Source organism: Phoca vitulina, unplaced genomic scaffold (assembly GCF_004348235.1).
Source record: "Phoca vitulina isolate PV1807 unplaced genomic scaffold, GSC_HSeal_1.0 scaffold8, whole genome shotgun sequence".
NCBI lineage: Eukaryota > Metazoa > Chordata > Mammalia > Carnivora > Phocidae > Phoca > Phoca vitulina.
The window spans coordinates 57,338,935-57,358,280 of record NW_022589711.1 but is presented as its reverse complement, the minus strand read 5'-3'; the positions used below and the strand labels follow the sequence as shown (position 1 = coordinate 57,358,280).

The 19,346-nt window shown below is 42.9% G+C and overlaps 1 protein-coding gene and 1 non-coding gene across 3 annotated transcripts in view; both read right to left on the bottom strand.

The window, feature by feature from the left end:
* Positions 1-19,346, bottom strand: part of ETV5 (ETS variant transcription factor 5) — a 58,929-nt gene that overhangs the window by 31,781 nt on the left and 7,802 nt on the right. The window lies entirely within an intron of this gene.
* LOC116634240 lies at positions 4,635-4,741 on the bottom strand. Its single transcript, XR_004299919.1, has one exon. It is a non-coding gene; the product is annotated as a U6 spliceosomal RNA (small nuclear RNA).

The window sequence follows — 19,346 nt, the reverse complement described above, 5'->3', positions numbered from 1 at the left end:
GTTCAGGTCTCAGAAGTGAACAAATGCGACAGATGACTCTATCACAGATGACAAGTTTATAAAGCAAAGTGCTGTCAGTGACTGACTGGAAAAGCTAGGTTTTTATAATCCCTTTCCTACATAATGCCAACTGCTTTTCCTAAATACATGGAGTAAGTTTGGAGCTGGAAGATTTTATTTAGAAGTCATTAGAGTCTCTCTTGTGATTTTTTGATGGTGACATCATGGCAGCCAACCCTCAATTGTTATCAAATGTTTTCAGACATTCAGACACAGAAAATGGCTAAGCTTGTTGTTGTTAGAACGTTGTTAGTAAATGAAAAGGCAGAGTCAGACAGCTTGACACAGAAAAGCACTTCTCCAATGAAGTGGATACTCTGGTGGTTCTCAGCACGATCCCTTTGTCATCGCCTTTCCTCTCATTAGCCTTCTGCCATAAAAGTTTTGGGAAAATCATGAGGAAAGGTTGATGATGCCCCAGTGTAAACAAAAGTTAACATGTCCTTGAAAAGTCTACTTTTCTTTATCTAAAGAAAATCCCTTATAATCACGACTTTACCTACATTTAGAAAGTAAACAATTATGGTATCACTCAATTTTCTTATTTCAGGTTTTGGAAATGTATTGACATTTTCACAGGATTATTTAAAAAGTTACCAGTTCCAACACCAGAGGGTAAGCCAAAGTTGTCCAGAAAGAAACATTTTCTAATGGCTTTAGGAACAGCATATACCCATTTTGAAAGAGAATCTAAACTGACCACTGAGTCTGATGTCCTGCTTTCTTTAGATCTACGCAGTACTCTTAGTGTGTGTCCTATCATTTTGCCTCTAAAGTAAATGGTATCTTCTATCACCCCCAAACTGTCTTATACCTGGAATCTTATGTTCTCCACACACAGGAGGAGTTCAAGAAATATCTGGTGAGTGCTATGGTCTGAATGTTTGTGTCCCCCCCAAATTCGTATGTTGAAATCCTAATCCCCAATGTGATGGTATTAGGAGTGGGGGGCTTTGGGAGGTGATTAGGTCACAAGCGCAGAGCTATGTGAGGACAAAACGAGAAGAGAGCCTTCACCTGACCATACTGGCACCCTGATCTCAAACTTCCAGCCTCCAGAACTTTAAAAATAAATGTCTGTTGTTTATATGTTACCCTGTCTGTGGTATTTTGTTATAGCAGCCTGAATGGACTAAGACAATGAGTGACTGATTGGATTGTGTTTCCAATTAATTCTTAACCTTGAAGGCTGGGACCACATCTACCCTACAAGGCGAGGCAGTGTTAGTCATAAATATTTTTTCCCCAGGAATGAGCCATTCGAAAGAGAGAGAAGAAAGTGGAACACGGCCAGAGCGAGAATTGAAAGTTTCACAGATCAGTGACAAGAAAACCATTAGGGGCCGTTGGAGTGGTAAGGAAGGAGGCTCAGCTCTCCAAAGGGACTGCTGGGCCAGAGGATGTGTGAAGGAACCTAATTATGGCATACATTAGTCAGAGATAGTGGTGTATTTAAAGCAGGAACTTAGAAGCCCAAGGAATGTCCTTGCTTTCAGTCTGTTCCCTCCTTTGTAAAATGAGATATGTGATGCTGCCTCGAGAAATACAGAAAATGGCACAGCACCTTGCAGATGGTGCTATGATGTTGTGTAATTATACACTGTGCTTTCAAAAATAGAGTATTTAACTTCGCACAGGCAACTTCCTAAATGATGACAGAGACCTAGGAGTACAAAGCGTGGCAACGGATTGGAAAGAAAAAGGGTCATGAACTGCTAAGAAAGTTGGAAAAGAAATGCCAAGAAAGTTGACTATATAAGTTGATAAATACTACAATTAGAAATTTTTTTAAAGATTTTATTTATTTATGAGAGAGAGAGAGAGAGCACAAGCAGGGGGGAAGGGTAGTGGGAGAATTAAGTTTTAAGCTCAGAGTTTAAGCTCAGAGTTATAAAAATAGGCCCATGACAATAATGGTGCCCTGACAATAATTCCCACTGAATATAGATGACCTTTGTTATTATAAAGATAACATTCATTCATTCATCCATTCACCCACTCACTGAGCATCTTCTATGGGCCAGGCATCCTAGAGATGCTCGGGACAGGATGGTATGCCCAATAGCCATGGCCCTTTCTTCATGGCATGCACAATTTAGTGAGGAATCGGGACTTCTAGCCTCATCTCCTAGATGCACTCACAGTTAGACCAGGGCCTCACAGTCCTCTTCATTCAGGACCCTACATTTATAAGGACTGTGAGGCCCAAAGGAATTAAAGTAATTGCTCAAGGTCTTGGAGCTGCTATTAGAGGGGACAGAAATCAAGTGCTTCTGTCATTTCGGTAATCTACTGCACTGACAGAAATGGGAGACATTTCACTCACCCACTTTGTACACTAAAAATAGAGGACATAAACCTTTTTTTTTTTTTAACAAAACAACAAAAATATCACATTACACCTGGTTGAAAGTACTCTAGAACAAAGAAAAAAATGAATAAAAACTAAGACCTCTGGAAAACAACAAGGTAGACAGACAAGAAAGAGGCAGCCAGACAGAACCCTTAGCATTTACTTTGTGACAAGTTGCTCTAGCATACATTATTTTAGTCCATCTTCCCAACCCAATGAGAAAGCTACTTCTAGTATCCCCTTCTCATAGGACAGAAAACCCAGTCTCGGAAAGGTAAGTAATCTGGCACAGTCTCATACCTGTAAGTGGTCAAGATTCCTACCTAAACAGTGCTTAGTGATTCTATCATATTGCCTCCTGAGAGAATCTGAGAGAAAAAGACTAAATTAAAAAGGCATTAAAAGAAATAGGGAAAGATGGAGAAGAAAGACAACACCAGAGAAGAGAGTGGAAGAATACTTTTTGCCAGCTCTCAGGGTCTGTATCCTCATGTTTACTCAGCACCCTCCAGCTGGAAGCACACCTGATACACCTGCATCCATCCGACTCCCACCTTTCCTGTCCCTAGGCCACCAAAATGCCCAGGATCCCTCTTTCACTCCTACTGGCAACCAACATCTCTTGACTCCAGTAGCCTTTACTTCTTATCAGTCCTTGCCTTCTATTCCCCTAAAAGATCTCCCCTCCCTTCTATAATCCAGCTGACCAATATCTTCTGCTTATTAAGACAGCTATAGGAGTTTGAAGAGCTGGTATCTTCCACAGCCAGTCACTGACTGGCCAGATCCCACATTATTGCCATGGATATCATCTCTCTCTCTAAATGCCCTGCCTCTCCTGAAAGTGCTTCTAGACAATTCCCTCTCAATGCCACCTGTGAGACAAGAACACTTTGAGTGAGCTGTCTGGACTCTTACTGAACTTCAAGAACTCTGTTAAGGATCCTTACACAAATACGTATGAGAGTCTCTGCTTGTTAGGGGTAGGAAAGACAAGGATGCCTGTCTGACCAGATTTAAGTCTGTATCTGTGGTCGTGTACCACAAAGTATAATATATTGCTTTGTAGACCACCATAACACCATTTTAAATCTAGATCTTATGTTCATAGATCAACCAACTTAACTTTATAGTTGGTTTTCTTATTAGGGAACTCCTTGGGAGATTTTTCTATCTGACACAAAAATCAGGCCTGAGGGACTCCTGGGTGGCTCAGTCGGTTAAGTGTCAGCTGTTGGCTCAGGGCATGATCCCAGGGTCCTGGGATCAAGTCCCGCATCTGGCTCCTTGCTCAGGGGGAGCCTGCTTCTCCCTCTCCCTCTGTCTGCTGCTCCCCCTGCTTGTGCTCTCTCTCTCTGATAAATAAATAAATTAATTAATTAATTAATTTAAAAAATCAGGCCTGATCCTAGCCAATGCAATAAGTCAAGAAAAAAATAAATAAAAAGCAAATGGATTAGAAAGGAAGAAATACAACTGTCATTATTCAAAGATGGCCTGATTTGGTATGTAGAAGGTATAAAAGTATCCTCAAAATATAGGAATCAATAAGCTAATTTACCAAGATCAATGGCTATAAGCCTAATATAAAAAAGAATCATTTCTGTATACATGTGAAATTTTAAAAAATTTACAATAGCAACATATGACATCAAATACCTAGGAACACATCTGATAAAAGACATGTAAGATGCTTAAACCGAGAACTACAAAACACAAGAACATTAAAGAACTCTCAATATATGGAAGGATATATCATATTCATGGGTTAGAAAGCTTAACATTATAGAGATATCAATTCTGCCCAAATTTGGCTCGATGCAACCCCAAACTAAATCTCAGCACTACACAGAAATGAGAATAAAGAAATTACAATTACACTGAACAACACGGAAATTTCACAAATATGCTGAGTAAAAGCCAGACACAAAAGAGTACATACTGTGTGAATCCACTTATGTAACATTCAAAAGGACAGGAAACTAATATATGGTGTTTAATGTCAGACTGGAGCTTACCCTGAGGGTAGTGCCTGTTCAGGGGGCACAAGGAATCTTCTTGTACTCTGATAAGTTCTGGGTCTTGATCTAAATGCTTGTACAGTTTGTCAAGTTGTACCCTTAACAACTGCTATACATTATATCAATTAAAAGTTTCTCTTTTCTTGTATTAAGTTTTTTATTTTAATTCCAGTATTGTTAACATACAGAGTTATTTTAGGAAAAATATGGAACGCTTCATGAATTTGCGTGTCATCCTTGTGCAGGAACCATGCTAATCTTCTCTGTATCGTTCCAATTTTAGTATATGTGCTGCTGAAGGGAGCACAGGTTTCTCGTTTTTAAAGCAAGCAGCCCAGTTAAACAGGATTCCTGAGTTAATACTCATTAAGATTTCTCAAATTTTAGAAAATCTTTCTTCTGTGATGGTATAGAAATAGTCTTCCAAAGAACCCCAATTGTTTTGAAATAGAAAAAACAGACAAACTGGCCCATTCAAGAGAAATGATAATTCCCTCTGCTGACAAAATCTGTTTCCTGCACACAAGTCCAGGCTTGTGGACTCTGTCCAAGGCAGCTACCCCATGCCCCTGCTGGCTATTACAGCACATACGATCAAAACAAAGGAAAACCCTTTTGTTGAATGTTATGATGAACGACAGTTCGATTTAAAAGGAATTTTTTTTTTTACTAAGACAAAACCCACCTCCTCTAATAAGGCTTTCCTGGGGTGTTCCCATAATCATCAAAGTTTCAATTTGCCACTGACTTTGTTGTGCATACATATAACATTTATGTAGCTGCTGAGTGGTAAAGAAATTGCTGATCAGTGACACTGCAGTCTGAGCGGGAGAAAGACTAAGCCCGTCGTTATTTCTTTCGCTTCACACACAGGCTTTGCCTACTTTCCCCCAGTGGTTGTTGCTCAGGTTGTTTTGGAGTTTTCCTCCCTCCTTCTTCAGTTTCAGTACCTTCATCTGGGGCAGACTCATCTTTCCCAAATCAGCTGTGCGGGCCTGCCCTCGGGGGAGGACCTTATTTGGTCACACTCAACAGCCATGACCTTCTTACTTTACATGGAAAGTTGTGTCTTATGATGGAAGTTGACCAGAACACCAACACCTGCCTCCAAATGGCATGTCCATGAGGCTATGTCTAGGTGGCCCAAGCTTATGTCTCTAGAGCCTCTCACAGCACTTCTGAACGTGGAATGTATGTAGTCGTGGTAAGAGACTTCTTGAGATTCCAGAGTGATATTCCTACAGTGAAGGTCTATTCTTGAGCTTTACTATTCCCTTTGCCCCAGCTTTGGGCACTGTTCCTCTCTTAGGTCACTACCATCTCATCTCATTTCCCTCCAGAGTAAGGAAATATGTACTGTTTATTTCAAGAGTGGGGGGCAGGAGAGCCCAAGACATCTGCCCATACTGTTCTTTGGTTATGGCAGTGAGTAGAGCATGAGGAAAGAAGGCAGGGGGAAAAACCATCAAGCAGAAGGACATGTGAATATAAACATGATGCAAAATAGAACCAAACAAGCCACCCAGAAAGAGCAGGTGTGACCTCTTCTCTCCTCATGTACTCTTAACTTGTCAGAGTACCCCACTAGCAAAGACCAAAGGGCTTTAAGTCACCAGATGTAGTGTCCCTTGGGACTTGTGGTTTGAAGAGCACAACAAAGCCAACAGGCCTACTTTCCAATATACTGCTGCCTTTCCTTAGCTCTGACCTTTTTTGGACAAATTTTGAGACAAAGTGCAAATAACCAGTTAGTAAGAAAAAAGAAGTAGACAGAATGAGGCTTATTTTTTAAGTTCTACCATATTACCAGAAGAGGTCAGAAATAGGTCTTTATTTTAGGGTTGAGTAGATTAAAAATTCATTTCAAGCATAAAATATATTCCTAATGTCTTAATAGTCTTTGTAAGTGCTATAGCAGTACTAGTGAATGACAGGGACAGGCGATGATACTCTGTTCTGGGAACCAAGAAGGTTCAAGGGAGATAGATAAAGTAAGTGGATAGGTTCTGGCACTTAAAAAGAGCATCTGGAAAAGGAGATGCCTTTTGGATTTCCAAACCAAGTAAGAAACATGCTCAAACCCATTTGAACAGTTAACATTAATTCTGCCTGGCAACAGTTTCCAAAAATAAAAATCTGAAGTGTTATCAAATGTAGTTAGGGGGCACAAGTTCTAAAAGCAGAATTGGAGGAGGTATGGGAGAATGCGCCGTTTTCTTTAATATCTGACACAGCCAACCTTGCTAAGCATAAATTTAAAAATTGAATATAGTGAAAAATCATCCATAAATAGTAAAATGAACTATTTAGTAAGCTGTGCTAAAAAAATTTGAATGCTTCCCTCAAAAGCCCTCTCCTCAAACATGCAAAAACTATCTCCGACCCAAATATCTAAATCTGACTCTGTTCTTTTACACTAGTATTTTAAGGTCAATGCAATAACATGGATATAAGAGTAAGGGAATCAGCAACATAGGACATTTCTGGGCCTAAGGCCAGCATTTTTGTGTGTTGTTTGCATTGCTATGTATCCTTTAAAAATGTACCCCCCAGGGGGACTTGGGCGGCTCAGTTGGTTGAGCATCCAACTCTTGTTTTCGGCTCAGGTCCTGATCTCTCGTGACATCGAGCCCCGTGTTGGGTTCCACGCTTAGCATGGAGTCTGCTTCAGATTCTCTCTCCCTCTCCCTCCACCCTTCCCCCTACTTATGCACACAACACACCTGTGTTCTCTTTCTTTCAAATAAATAAAATCTTAAAAAAAAAATGTACCCCCCCAAAACAACTGTCTAGGACCCTTCAAAAAAAGGTCAATGTTATGGGGGAAAAAAAAGACAGAGTGTTATAAAGAAGATAAAAGACAACAAGAAATGCAATACGGGATTCTTAATTGAATCCTAGATCAAAATAATATTAATATCAGCTATAAAATACATTTGGGGGACAACTGGGGAATTCTGAATATTACTGTATAAAAGTTAATTTTCCTAGGCTATGTAGAATATCCTTAATCTTTGGAGATGCACACTGAAGTATTTGGGGGTGAAATATCATAAGACATTTGGGTAACAACTGGGGAATTCTGAATATTACTGTATAAAAGTTAATTTTCCTAGGCTATGTAGAATAGCCTTAATCTTTGGAGATGCACACCCTAAAGTATTTGGGGGTAAAATATCATGTCTGCAACTTGCTTTTCAATGGTTCAGAAAGAAAAAAATAATCTATACACAGAGAAATGAAGCAAATGTAGGAATATGTTTTAAAAATCAATCAACACGGGGGTGCCTGGGTGGGTTAGTCGAATGAATGTCCGACTCTTGATTTTGGCTCAGGTCATGATCTCAGGGTCAGGAGATCAAGCCCCATGTTGGGCTCCATGCTCAGTGGGGAGTCTGTTTGGGATTCTCTCTTTCCCTTGGCCTCTGCCCCTCCCCACCGTGTGCTCTCTAATAAAGAAATCTTTAAAAAAATAAAAAATGACACTACAGATAAAGGGCTAGTATCCAAGATCTATAAAGAACTTCTCAAACTCAACACCCAAAAAACAAATAATCAAGTCAAAAAGTGGGCAGAAGATATGAAAAGACACTTCTCTGAAGAAGACATACAAATGGCTAACAGACACATGAAAAAATGTTCATCATCATTAGCCATTAGGGAAATCCAAATTAAAACCACATTGAGATACCACCTTACACCAGTTAGAATGGCAAAAATGGACGGGGAAAGAAACAAATGTTGGAGAGGTTGTGGAGAAAGGGGAACCCTCTTACACTGTTGGTGGGAATGCAAGTTGGTACAGCCACTCTGGAAAACAGTGAGGAGGTTCCTCAAAAATTTAAAAATAGAGCTACCCTATGACCCAGCAATTGCACTACTGGGTATTTACCCCAAAGACACAGATGTAGTGAAAAGAAGGGCCATATGCACCCCAATGTTCATAGCAGCAATGTCCGCAATAGCCAAACTGGAAAGAGCCGAGATGCCCTTCAACAGATGAATGGATAAAGAAGATGTGGTCCATATATACAATGGAATATTACTCAGCCATCAGAAAAGATGACTACCCAACTTTTACATCAACATGGATGAGACTGTAGGAGATTATGCTAAGTGAAATAAGTCAAGCAGAGAAAGTCAATTATCATATGGTTTCACTTATTTGTGGAACATAAGGAATAACATGGAGGACATTAGGAGAAGGAAAGGAAAAATGGGGAGGGGAAATTGGAGGGAGAGATGAACCATGAGAAACTATGGACTCTGAGAAACAAACAGGGTTTTAGAGGGGAGGGGGGAGGGGGGATTGGTTAGCCCGGTGATGGGTATTAAGGAGGGCACGTTCTGCATGGAGCACTGGGGGTTATACGAAAACAATGGATCGTGGATCACCACATCAAAAACCAATGATGTATTGTATGGTGACTAACATAACACAATAAAATTAAAAATAAATAAATAAAAAATAATAAAATAAAAATAAATCAATAAGACAGATATTATAGTCCATCTCCTCTGAGATACTTCGAGAAAAAAAAAAGCCTTTGTCTTATGGTTGACTAACAGGTCAAAAGTAGATGTGCTAAGAACTTTAAAACCTGGCCCATTACCAAATTGGAAGGATACTATCCTGTTTATCCTTTACCATGTTTGGATAATACAACCCCAGGAACTAAAATTACACAAAGGCAAATGTTGGTCACATTCTAACATCTAAGCCTGTGGTTCTCAAATACTTTTTTGGCCCTGGTCCACTTAGAAAGGAGAAAGGAACACCCAAGAGAGGGCAAAATGAAAATCGCCACTGCTATCAACAGGAGTATGGCCCATGGCCACCTTTACCATTGCCTGGGTAAAAAGACAGTAATTATACAAGTAAAAAATATTAATAAAAGTAAAATCTATCAGTAATTCCACATACATATCAATACACACGTAACAGAAACTAAAACATATTCCCAACTCAAGACCACAAAGCATTCTTGGAAAAAGATGGGGAATGTCTACCCCTTGTAAATATACGTGCACAACAGGTTTAGAACATTACCAGAACAGCTGGACAACTCTTTAGATTTTATCCCCAGAGTCCTCAAGAGGACACAATGTAGTCATCACCAATCTGTGAAGGTTGGCAAAATAAAAAAGAATTACAGTCCTCTTCCTTGAGGTTCTCCTTTGTTTTCTTCCTCTCTAAGCAGCTGGTTTGGCTCCTTCTGTCCATAAAGGCTGAGCAGAGCCAGAAGAAGCAGCTTGAAATGGGTGGCCTTGGCTTTTGGTGCTCTGAGCCTTAGGGAAAAAAGGCACAAGAGTTTCTGAAGGCCTCAACTGGACCAACCTAGCTTACCTGGCTAGATCAGAACGGGATGCGGACTAAAGCCCTAAATTGTGTTTTAAAAGTATGCTGGCTTGGAGAATCCCCTGTGCATTTATGTTTTGGGAATCAAAGATTCCCAAAACATAGCAAGCAGTAGGACTCTGGTGTGGAATGAAAGCTCTCTACACAACTCATGGGAGATGTGACAAACAATCTGAAGCAGACAACACCTAGGTGAACATACACTACTTCAGGGCAGACTCTTTCTGCAATCTCAGCAAGAATAGTTTCATTTGTCCTGGGCAAAGTCCTACATGAAGAAAGCAAGGCTTCCTCCCTGGGATAGAATCTGGTATCAGTAGGTACAAGGAAAGTTCTCTTTAGGATTGGCACGGTGGCAATATTTAGGACTTTAGATTGGTGATTAATCATGGTGGTGGTGGGGGGGTTATGGTGTTGATTACTCCAGGTTATTTTTTACTACTTGTCCTGTTGCTAGTCAGGGACGAGAGGACTGAGTATCATCACCCTGGTGGTATATATTTATGGGCCCCAGGGTACAGAATCAACCATGAGGTAGCATAATTCATCAATTAACAATTCTAGAAGCCCTTCCTATATGGCCAATATTATCTTCTGTACGATAAATATCACAAGAGCCAAATTAGGAACTGATAAAGCTAGTTCCCGGAACATCTGGCTTCAGGAATCAGATTTCTTCTATGCAGTGGGAAAAACCTACAGTCAGCAAAAGAGAGGCTTCAGGAATTAGTGTGTGGACAAAAAAAAAACAAAAACAAAAACAAAAAAAACCCCCCAAAACCCCCACTCTATTTTTCATGATTGAGAACTAGAAACTTGGGGTAATATAATAAGCTCAAAAAAAAAAAAAGGACTTTGACCTTGCCATCATGACATGGACTATGGGAAAAAGCAGATCCAACAAATAGGGTTGGGGTTACACTGGTATTCAGAAAGGATCATCCAAAAGTGAGATTCAAGTCATCTGACCCTGCATGAACATGGTCGGGGAATACCAGAGCAAAAGAATAACCAGTGAAACCACAGCAGGTCTTGCTCAAGGAAAAGAAGTGAGGGAAGAAGATACCCTTTTTCGCCCATAAGATAGATGAGGTTACACCAAGTATTTGGAAATTAAGAGCTGGCAACTTTTTTGGGATGCAAGCCCAGGGATTCACATTGGTGAGCTCCTATTAAACATGAGAGGCACTTACTTGAAAGATGGTGTGGAGACTACATCTCCAGAGAGACCACTTTCAATTCACAAAGGGGGCGGCGGAAAAACAGGGTTAGCGGGGACATCAGAAGATTACTTCAGACTTCTGAAAATGGCAACCCAGAGGCCTTGAATACAAGAGTTAGAAATTAAAGGGAAGAAAAGGAGCTTAGAAAAGCACTGGCCCAACTTTGAAAATGTATAAATATAGCATTAGTGGAAAGTGGTATCTGAAATATCTCTAAGTGGCTACCTGCAAAGGCAGGAGAATTCCTCCCAGGATACAGGAATGAGAGTTATTGATAGAATTTCTCCCACCTAGGTTTTAAATTAGACAACGGAGTTGATACCATGAAGCAGTTAAAACCATGAAACCATGCTCTGTAAGCCTCTCCATCTTCTGTTTACCTGGGATAGCCCTAAATCTCTGCTATGGACTGGAGCTGACAGCAACATGGGTCTAGGCTGGGCCATAGATACATACTGAGCTCGCAGAACATTGCTTTCTCTGGGGAAATGCTGGCTGTTTATAGGGTTGCTGTTGGATCAACGACAAGAGGCTGCAGCGCTCACCCTGGCTCTGGAAAGTAAAGTGTTTCTAAATTTTGTCTTGTATAGGGCCGGTGTTATGGCATTTTATGTCCTTACTGCTCCCTGGAATGTGGAATATATGACAGGACACAGATTCAACAACAGAGAAATCCAGCTTCAAAGATGCCAAAGCACATCTGCAGTTCCAGCTCAAGGGGCCCCCGGGTGGAAGCTTCTGTTAGAACTCCCAACAAAGCCCTCTGGCAAGGGTAAAAGCAGGAAAAGATAAAAACTGGTGGTTTTACACTTACAAAAGGATTTACATTTCTCTGTGATTGACCTGACAAGGGGTCATACTTTACAGGAAAGGGCTTTATCGGGGGTATTCTTATACTGCTGGGATCATATTATTTGAACTATAATGTTTGTATCATCTAGTGACTTCACATAATGGGAAGGGGAATGGGATGATTTGGAGGTTTGCCTCTGCTAGGCTCAGAGCCATGATTACAACATCCCACAAAAAATTTCCTCCCCCCCCCGCCCCCAGTCTCTTCCAGCAATGGCAGCAGCTGGCCGGCAGAACTCGCACACGGTATCCCAGAATCAAATCACCAGCTGGAATACTCTTGGTCAAAAGATGAAAAACTCAATTTTGCCCATGAAAATCAGTTTGGGAGGTCACTGTGTAATGCACAACTGCAACCCAAAAGGTGGGATATTACCATGCAAGCTGACCACTCAGAATATGGGGGGGCACCCCCACCTCCGGGGGGGCTCAAGGCTTTCCCTACCTCTTTATTTCCCCTCCAGAGAGGAGAAAATGTGATCCAAGCCAAGGATGACATCCAGGTTCTAAAGGAGAGACAGTTGGGGGGGATGGGGAGAGCTTTCACTAGGAAGAGCCAAAGTGGTCCTCATGGCTATTTGCCTCTTCTGTTACAAGGGGCTGGAAAGTGCCCCCCACCTTCAAAGGCAGAGTGGGCTCTGGGAAGAGCTCAGGGTAATAACCGGCCTGTTGTAGGCCTTAGGAGCAAGAGTCCTCACGGGCTGACCTATGGTCCAGTGGCAAGTTTGCCAGGGTAAAAAAGTTGGCTGGTCATGTCTTTCCTCGGTCATCAAGTAAGAGGACCAGTTGCTAAATAGAATTACGGATACTGACCTTGCCCTTTCTTTAAACTTTATCAGTACTAACAAGAATGACACTGGTGATTTTTGAAGGTTTCTATTCCAAGTCTGGCTAAAATAGAAGGAAAGAGAGTCTTTGTATGGATCCTCCTTGAAAGAAGTGGTCGTGTTAGTAAGAGGGACCCACTTTGGACATCGGTACTGAATCAGGGATGTCCTGACTCACAGATGCGGAAGTGTGGGTAAGAAAAAGTGTCTATCCCAGAACAGCTCCTTCTTGTTCTCGGTACAAAATCGCAAATCTTTCAAGTAGTCATTTCCAAACAGAAAACCGCTGTTATCAAATTGGGAAGGTAATTTAATGCCAACGGTAGCAGAGAGGTGTTTTTTTTTTTTTTTCCTTCTGACCCAGATGAACTAGTTTCAGATTTACCTCAAGTTCACACTCTCCACACCTCAGTATTATTTTTGAAACGGCTTGGATCTGTGCAGTTTCTTCTCTTCAAAGGACTCATTTATCCTAACAACTTAGGATTATTACTTTAGAATCTGAAAATGGAAACCCAGAAGCCTTGAATAGAAGAGCTAGAAATTAAAGAGAGGACAAGCAGGGCGCCTGGGTGGCTCAGCCTGCGTCTGCCTTCGGCTCAGGTTATGATCCCAGGATCCTGGGATCGAGCCCCGCATTGGGCTCCCTCCTCAGTGGAGAGGCTGCTTCTCCCTCTCCCTCTGCTTGTGTTCCCTCTCTCGCTCTCTGTCAAATAAATAAATAAAATCTTTAAAAAAAAAAAAAAAGAGAGAGGGCAAGCTTCGAAAAGAACCGGCCCCACCCTGACTGAGGTAAGGCTTGTGTATTAACTAAGATGGGGCTCTTCCACCAAAATATTTTGTACAGAATGCATATATCTAATTGCATCAATGTGTCACATCCCCAAATTTTGGGCAATTGGAGAAACCAGAGCGTGTGACAGTCAAGGAAAAGGCTTGTGCGAGTGTACAGAGCTGACTCAGAGGAGAGTCAAGATAAAAATAAGTGGTTCCCCTGGCTTTGAATGAACATCCCATTTCGACTACCACCGGGTGGGGCTTTTTAGACCCACAGCCTGGAGAGCTGGTTTCCACCTGGGGCGACTGGTTACTTTCAAGCTTAAAGAGACTAGTAGGATGAAACAGTGACTTACTGGCCTGCTTACCACAAAAGGAAAATTTGAGCATTATTCATCCTAATTCCTTTCCTGGGGGAGCTGCCCAAAGAATTTCAATATTCAACTTTCACCAATATGATAGACAACTATTTGTTTGATTTTCACTTGTGAGAGAAACAGGTCTGAAGAGAGCCTCTGCGGTAGAGATGACGGGATGGTTTCCTCTCCTGTGGGCCTTACGTCAACCACAGATTTTACCATGAAGGGCTGCTCACAGGGGGGCCCACACCGTCAAGAAAAGGGGAAACAGGGCATTTTTCCTGAATGGGGAAAAAACCCCGCAAAACTACACTTTCTTTAACCTCCTTCCTATAATTTATTCCCAATTTACATGATTCTCATCTGAACTAGCATTTAAGGAAAGTGTTAATGATACTTGAAACAGGACTTAAGCATGGTGGAAAATTTTATCTTTGACTTCAAACTTAAAAATCTGACAGGAGAAAACCCAAACTCTAGAGAAATTAGGGAAATCAGCTTCTCTGAGAACCATTCCTCTATTTATGGCCCTCCTTCTCCTAAAAGCAGAAACTCGGCAAACGTGTCAAGGGTGTTTACACCGTGACTCGACTCTAGCACGTGCAGTCTTACTGGGAAACAGAGCATTAGCTGCACGAAGTCTAAACGCAGCCTAGGAAGACTTGGCTTGTGTATGGGCTTAAAGGAGGAATCAGAAAATGAGAACTAGTCCTAACTAGTTTTTTTTCCTACATATCTCTAAGGTCATCCCAAGGACTCTCAGAACTCTGGTTTTGAGATCCTCGGCTTCTCTGAGCAGTTAGAAGCTGGTGTTGGGGGCTGTTGAAAGATGGGGCGGGAAGGGAACCTGACAGAGAATGTGGTGTGCAGAATACATTCACCAAGGACTGGCCGTGTGCAGAGCTCAGTGCTAGGGCTGCAGCAGAGAGAAACAGAACACAGGGCTTCTCTGCTTTGGGAGAGATTGTTTCCCGTTTTAACAAGAATGTAAATTGGGAAGCAGGGATGAAGTTTAATATTTGTCAAAATAGAGATGACATTAAGGCCCTCTGCGGCTGTCTCCTTACTCCTCAAGAAAGAGCCCATGGAGAGGGAAAGGAAAGAAAAGGGAGTTGAGGGGCAGAAATCTTCTGACCTGAGGAATCCTTCAGCACAGGGAAGCTATCCCTACTAAGTTATTCCCCATTAAGATTCTGATTAGGACAACTCGGGTAGGCATTCCAGGATCTGGTCTTTACTGTGGGCGGGGCAGCCGCGTAGAAGACACATCCCCTTCTTCCACTCGACCTTTTCTATGGGAAAAGTACCAAGGACCCTCATTAATTGCCCTTTCAGGCAGTCACAAAGCCTTTCCAGGCACTCAGCTGAAAAGTGTTTCTGGAAGCTGAAGTCCTCCTCAGCCCCACTAGAAAAGCACAAATATCAGCATCCTCTTACACAGCTGATATCTAGGGTTACGTCCTGAGAGGTTTCAAACTCTCTCACAAAAGGACGATCTGCCCAGGCCTGTTCTTTTTTTAATAGGGAAAGGAAGACATTCTTGCAGGCTCAATTTATAACAAAGGAAATACTTCAGAAAAACAACAACAACAACAAACCTTGTAGTGAAACACAAATGCCAACAGCCTCATTTCAGGTGTGAGGATGAGGAGCAGGAACTCACAAGAACTCTTTAAAACTCCGAGGAAGCTGCACTGAATCAGTATTATTAAGTTTTGTTTTGCTTTTTAACTGATTGTCCTTTTCATGCTTATCCCATGGCCCTGGTCTAGCGCACATAGCCCTTTCGGGGTGGGTCTGTGAGCTGTTGGCCAAGATGGTGGAGGATGTTTCGAGTGGATACTGAGGCAAGCGTACCCCTAGAACCTGGCCTCATCTGGGGTGAGGAGGCCGCTCTGGTTTTGGGGTTGCTCAGAGGCTGGGTTCTTTCTGGTACTTCCTGGGATGCTCGTGGGGAGGCAAGGCATTTGACGAGTGCCCGGGCGGAAGGGTCACAGCCAGAGTGAGGCTCCCCTGGAGCTGAGTAACAGTCTGAGAAGTATCATTTTAAAATGACATGGATCTGACCACAGTGGGAAATTAAACAGGACAGAGAAGGCCAAGGAGTAGGGAAATTACAGCTTTGTCATTCCCGAGTCAAAATGCACGCCTAACCAAGAGATCTCTGCGCTGCCGCAGACATCGATCCTCGGGCCTGGAGTCCGGGCTGGAGCTGACAGCAGAAGATCAGGCAGGAATCTTCAGTGGGAGCTAAAGCCACCGCCCCACGGCAAGTGGCAGATAAAAGGGTAATATCTTCAGATCAAGTCTCAACACCTCTCTCTCCAGGGAAGCTAAACCACCCTCTTCTATTAGCAGCCCCTTTGGACAGCTCCAGCGTAAAACGGGAGGAAAAAAGTGGGGGGGGTGCGGCCTCATTGGTCAGTAGCAGCCCTACCCCAGAAGCCCAGACCATCTGCCTGGCAGTTGCAGGGTTAAAGCCAGGACTTAAAAGAAAACTGGAACCCCATTAAGCCCAGGCTCATTAAGCCCAGGCTCAGAGAACAGGGAGCAGCAGGGAAGCCAAAGGAAACTAATTTTGGAGGTTCTCCAAGCTGCCAATCACAAGCATATTTCTAACAGTCCCAGTGTTGTTTGAGTTGGTTGTTTTTCCACAGGCTGCACAATAGGGTCTGGTTATTCATTGAAAAAGTCTGCAAGGGAGCCCCGCCCTCCATTCACAACCAATTTGGAATGCTCCATTCAGGCAGGAGGGGGACTCAGCAGCTCAGCTCGCTGGGGCAGACGGAGCAGAGCCCAGCTGTCGCCACAGGGACGCTAGCTCGCCCAGTGCGCTGTGTTTATGTAAGAAATTCAGACACTGCAGGCGCCTGCCTGCTCTGCACCCTCCCTAAGATTCAGATGGCCAAGACCCTGGATGAAATCTGCAAGGATGTGCAAGTCAGCTCCAAGTAAGGTCGGCAAGTGCCCTCTGGCAAAAGGGGGAAAGGCAAAAGAAAACTATCTAGTGCTGCCCTGTTCAGAATCTGACTGTAGCTACCAGCTGAGAGAAAAAGACTTCACTGTATTTCTCCTGCCCCCAGGCAAGCTGGTTTGCCTTAGAGGACAGCTCTCTATGGAAGTCAGCCTTTCCAGACTCCTTGCTTTTCCATTCACTGCCAATAGCTACATGGGGAGCCACCTGGCATCCTCCCCAAGGGAGAGGGTCTCTGGAGACACTACTAGATTCTCTGGCTGCAGAGGGGGGAGGGTGCGAGCTACCTATTATGAACAGCTTCACAGTTCCTTTACCGCTTCACATCCGGCTTGAAAGCTTTATAATCCTCCCTCCCCACCCCCCCCCACCCATGCCCATGAGACATCAAAAGGGAAGAGCATGGATATCTTGGGGTTGGCGGGTGAAATCTACTCCAAGGACAACGCAAAGTACAAGGCTAAAAACTGGTTTGGTTTCTTAGAGATTTTTTTCAAATCTTCAATAATTACCCCGAAGAAGATCTGATGAAGCCAGTCTGACAGCCAGAGTTTATTTCAAGAAAAGCATACTACTTTGTGAAAATCAAATCCAGGAGATAAATTAGCTCTTGGGTTGGTTCTTTTTTTTCATAACATATTTGGCTATTTTCAAATATCTTCTGTTTACCTCTTCTCATTGCCTGCCCCACCCTGCCCACCAAGCAAGTGAGCTCAGAGGGCGACATGGGAAGAATTTCTCTATAGTTTTCCTGACCACAGAATCTCCATTCAATGTCTTGGCTGCTCTGCAGACCAGTGGCAAACTCCTGGCCTCTTGATAGCTAGATCTTATCCTGCTCCCTGGAGTCTTTGTGCCCTGTGCTGCAACTTTCTACCAATGCTTCCTCATTCTGGGCAGGGGAACACCCTTTATTTGCTTTGTGGGGGCTCTTCTCCCTGAGAAGAGCTGCTACTCCCTTGCCAAGCCTAAAGGAGTACTTACATTGTGGTTACAGACACACACACACACACACACACACACACACACACACACACTCTCTCTCTCTCTCTCTCTCAGGCGCGCCCACCCGCATATACACTAGGGACCTAGTATTTGGCCTCTCCTCCAAGCTGAGCCTCTTAGAGGGCTGGGACAATGATAGAAACTGACGACCAAAGCCTCTGTTAAATGAGCTTGATGAGTTCACAAAATGAATTTTTAAAAAAGCAACCTAATCCCGTACTGGCATCAGCATGCCTGGCGCTTGTCCAAGAGCTGGGAGCTGCAACATGACAAGACTCCGAGCTCCTTGGATTCCGAGTGGAGAAGCACTGTGTGCCAGGGCACAGATGGGGCCCAAGCTGCCTCAAGGGCAGCCGTGCGCCTGAGAGGGGGCTGTCAGCCTCTGAGGCTGGATCTACTCTACCACCATTAAAACTCGAGTAACATGTGGAGGGGACAGTCTCTTGGTAGAGAAGCACACACCCCCCCCAACCCCCCCCCTCCAACGAACATTTTTTTCTGAGACTGAAATTAAAACAGTGATATTCCTAGATGGTAGAAATGGCAGATAATACAAATCCCCAGCTTTATCATGCTACCCATGTCTTAATCTTATAAAAGTAAAGAATGCTGAAACGGGGTAGATGGTGAGTTCTTGAATGATACCAGGATTTTGTTAGCTCTGGAATCTACATCAGTGGTCTGCCGGGCAGACACACATGTAATTCCCTGTCCCAAGTTCTTGCCAAACACAAAGGACTGGAAAGGTTACTGGGTTTTATTAGAGGGCTAAGAGCAGAAAGACATCAAAGAGGAAGAGAAAAAGTCATTGTTTGTAATAAGCCTAACTGAATTAATGTTAGAGAAAATAGATTTTGTGGGAACACTTGGCTCTCTTAGATAAATGGGGACTCTAGGTCTTAGAGCCTTAAGAGTCCAGGTCTAAGGATCTTGGAGGCTATCAAAACAGGAAGGATTTCAAGTCACTTAGCACCTCTCAGTGGTAAGGTAGTGGGCTAGCTAACAAAGACTTTGAAAGATACACTGTAGCCTGGAGTCAAATGACCTCTCCCCTCCACATCCCCCCATCCCCCCCAGCAGCACTCCTCTGTCTTCTCCTACCTTCAGAACCTCTGGCTCTCAAAAAGGACAAACTGATAACCTTGACTCCCTCACATCTCTCCTTTCCCAAGTGCCTACTGTTACTTTCTTACCAAACAAAAGACTTTGGGACAACCTTTTCAAATAGAAATGGCCCATGACCACAAAGCAAGTAAACTCAAGAGTTTTGCTCCAAACTGGGCCCCAAATGATGTACCCTCTCCAAAAGGAAGGCCCGGCCTCTACTCTATCAACTTCATATGTAGTTAAAAAAAAAAAAAAAAGTCCAGCTGAATAATCTCCTACTAAAACAGGATTAAGATCAATGTGTTTTAGGCTCAAGGGCTGCCATAACAGTTAATTCTATTTCCCGAGTCACCTATTACAATGTATTTATGAAAAGTCGATTTTATCAGTTAATTAGCCAGTCCTTAGGAAATTACTAGTACTTCCTTC